This window comes from Triticum aestivum, chromosome 5D, assembly GCF_018294505.1.
Source record: "Triticum aestivum cultivar Chinese Spring chromosome 5D, IWGSC CS RefSeq v2.1, whole genome shotgun sequence".
Lineage (NCBI taxonomy): Eukaryota > Viridiplantae > Streptophyta > Magnoliopsida > Poales > Poaceae > Triticum > Triticum aestivum.
In genome coordinates this window covers 382072753-382076517 of record NC_057808.1, presented here as the reverse complement: position 1 = coordinate 382076517, position 3765 = coordinate 382072753, and the positions used below count along the sequence as shown (strand labels likewise).

Below are 3765 nucleotides of genomic sequence, written 5' to 3'. Positions count from 1 at the left end.
TTTTTCGACGTTTTTGTTTTCCACCGGTCTTCCTTAGCTTTTCGACATGCGTGAAAAAACGCGTTTTTTTTTCTTTCGCGAGAGTCACGGTTTTGCTTTCACGGGAGTCACGGCCGTGCCTCTCGAAAACAATAAAAAACGCGTTTTCTATTTTTTTTCCTTTCGCGAGAGTCACGGTTTTGCTTCCGCGAGAGGCACGATTGTGCTTTTGCGAGAGTCACGGCCGTGCCTCTCGGAAACGAAAAAAACGCGTTTTCTGTTTTTATTCCTTTTGCGAGAGTCACGATTTTGCTTCCGCGAGAGGCACGGGTTTGCTTTCGCGAGAGTCACGGCCGTGCCTCTCGAAAACGAAAAAAATGCGTTTTTTATTTTTTTCTTTCGCGAGAGTCACGGTTTTGCTTGCGCGAGAGGCACGATTGTGTTTTCGTGAGAGTCATGGCCGCGCCTCTCGAAAACGAAAAAAAATGTGTTTTCTGTTTTTTCCTTTTGCGAGAGTCACGGTTTTGTTTTCGCGAGAGGCAGGGTGTGCGAGAGTCACGGCAATGCCTCTTCGGAAACGAAAAAAAAACGCGTTTTCTCTTTTTTTTTCTTCAGCGAGAGTCACGGTTTTGATTTCGCGAGAGGCACGGTTGTGATTTCGTGAGAGGCACGGGCGTGCCTCTTTCGGAAAGGAAAAAAACCCGTGCTCCCGGTTCGTTTTTTTTCCGGTTTATTTGGCCTGTTTTTTTATAAAAAAAAGTTCGTCAAAACCTATTAACGTTGGATCTAGTTTTGAAGACCTCGACGCGAGGAATCCAACAATGAAAGCGGTTTGAGATTTGGACGCACGGTTTGAGAGATAAAATGTTTCGTATAAACGGATCTACGAAAAAAGGGAAAATTCCTAGGTTGCGACAAGTGACGCGCTGCATGTGCGCCACTTGTCACAACCTGGGGAGTTGGTGATCTTTGCAACGAGTACTCCTCACCTAGTGATTTACTACCACCACCTCATCGATGCCGCTGGAAAAACAAAATCCTAAAGAGAAAAAATGAGACGGACGGACGGTCCCCAATCCTATAAAGAGAAAAAATGATGGTTCGAATTAAAAGTCTGGTCACGTGTTTCAAATCGCAATAGTCTCCGGTATTTTCTTAGATGCTATATATCCCCAAGCCGCTCGCGATGGATGAGCATGAGCACACACACTGCCTTCGTTGCTCAACCGCATTTGCAGGCACCGGAGACGCACCGCGTCCGCGACATGGCCGTGCCGGTGTGGTTCTTCTCGCTGGCCTCGCTCGGCGCTCTCCATGCCTTTGCCATCAGCTTCCGCCTCATCGCCTACTTGTCGGTGTTCCCGCGCCGGCCCATTGACCTCCGCCGCCGGTACGGCGCCTGGGCTATCGTCACCGGCCCAACTTCCGGCATCGGGCGCTCCATGGCCCTGGAGCTCGCGGAGAGGGGCCTCAACCTCGTCCTCGTCGGCCGCGACCCCGCCAAGCTCGGGGACGTCTCCGAGACGATCTCCAGGGGACCAGGGCGCACGCCGCCGTGCAGACCAAGACCGTGCTGTTCGATTTCTCCCCTGTCTCCACCGCGCAAGGTGTAAAAGTTGATCGCAGGAGCATCATACATTGCGTACGTATCCGTCTGAGCAGTGACTGACCGGTCCTGTCGTGTCGTGTGGATCGATCTTGGGCATGCAGGCGACGAGGCGATGCGGCGGCTCCGGGAAGCCGTGGCGGGGCTGGACGTAGGGATGCTGGTGAACAACGCGGGCGTGGCGAAGCCGGGCGCGGTGTACCTCCACGAGGTGGACGTGGAGGCGTGGGTGAGGATGATACGGGTGAACGCGCTGGCTCTGACGGAGGTGACGGCGGCGGTGCTGCCGGGGATGCTGCGGCGAGGGAGGGGCGCCATCGTGAACATCGGCTCCGGGTCATCGTTCGCCCTCCCGTCCTACCCCCTCTACTCCGTCTACGTCGCCACCAAACGGTAACGACGACGCGCAGATCTCTCGCATGTTATTCTTGCATTGAAAGACATGATCTGATCTGTTCTTGTGGAGCTTCAGGTACGTTCTTGAGTTCTCCAGGAGCCTCTCCGTGGAGTACAAGAGCAGTGGAATCGATGTGCAATGTCAGGTACCATAATCACTCGCGTACATGCTTGAGCAGCTGATGTGTATATTGTATACACATTCGTCCTCCTCAAATTAACCAAGCGTGATTGATTGCCTATAATCCACCAGGTCCCGTTGCTGGTGGAGACGAACATGGTGTCGAGCGCGGCCAGGCTCATCCGGCAGTTCGTGCTGACCCCGGACGCCTACGCGCGCGCGGCGGTAAGCTGGATCGGGCACGGAACGCTGTGTGTGCCCAACGCCGTCCACCGCCTCCAGGGATGGTACATCTGCTTCTGGCAGGATTTCATCACCGATGGGAGCTTGTTGCGGCGACATCTAAAGCAGAGGGTTATCTTTCGGAGGCTCAGATCATGGAGGAAATCACAGGGCAACTGTGTTGCTACCCGGAATAACAATGCTAGTGCTTAAAGCGAACGAGTTTGCTAAATCTCATCTACATAGCTGCGTGCATCATTCTAATGCAGAGGCCGGTTGGGCTTCAGATTCTGCAAAAGCTACTATGAGGTGTGAGTTGTGAGCTGTGAGGTATGAGAAAATTGCTGTGAACTTCCACCTGTGGAAAAGCTGGAAGGTGTTTGGCTAAAATAACCGTGAAACTGTAGATTTTGACGTTTATCGTCTGTAACGTCCCTGGGCCATGAGTGAATATTAGCAAAAGAGTCCGTGTGTTGCAACGGGATAATGACATCATGGTCTTCAAATCAAATTATAAATATTCAGACTTCATGTATATACATGTATTTGAATATTTGTGCATTAATTAACACGTATGAAGATGTAAAACATGTGCATTCTAACATGCTCACAATCGATCGATTGGACTTGATCCTTGATGCGGGTAGGGTTTTTTATTACATCGTCGGTGCGTGTATGAGAAGGAAAAAGAAAAAGACAGTCTTACGATGGATGAAAATGGAGGGCCCTATAACATATGAATAATTCGGAGGAACCCTCGTTTTTTTTCACTTTTACGGATGGCGGGTGGCTAATTTACTTCAACTTTCGAGGCAGATTCGATGAAAGACGAAACATTCAACGAAGAGTTTTTTTTCCGCTTACGGATGTGTGTGTGTGTGTGTGGGTGGGGGGGGGGGGGTAATTTACTTCAACTTTAGGGGCAGTTTTGAAGGCAGATAAAAAAATAGGAAAATAATTAACGAAGAGTTTTTGTGAGTAATTTACTTCGACTTTATAGGCAAATTAGGGTAGGTGCATACTAACATGCTCACAATCGATGTTGGATTTTGATTCTTGATGCGGGTAATTTTTTTATTACATCATCGGTGCGTGTATAAAAAAGGAAAAGAAAAGGTCGGTCTCACGATGGATGAAACTGGAGGGCCCTATGATGTTCGAATAATTCGGAGGAACGCTTTTTTTTTCACTTTTGTGGAAGCCGGGTGGATAGTTTACTTCAACTTTCGAGGCAGTTTATATGAAAAACAAAAAATTCAGATAAATAATTAGTGAAGAGTTTTTTCGCTTACGAGTGGCGGAGTGAGTAATTTACTTCAACTTTAGGGGCAGTTTTGATGACAGTTAAAAAATCAGAGAAATAATTAACGAAGAGTTTTTTTTCACTTACAGATGGCACGGGAGGGTAATTTACTTTAATTTTATAGCCAACTTAGGGTAG

At 48.8% G+C, this 3765-nt stretch overlaps 1 pseudogene; it reads left to right on the top strand.

Annotated features, from left to right (window-relative positions):
* Positions 1-1188: 1188 nt before the first annotated feature.
* LOC123121955 (very-long-chain 3-oxoacyl-CoA reductase 1-like) lies at positions 1189-2753 on the top strand (annotated as a pseudogene).
* Positions 2754-3765: the final 1012 nt, after the last annotated feature.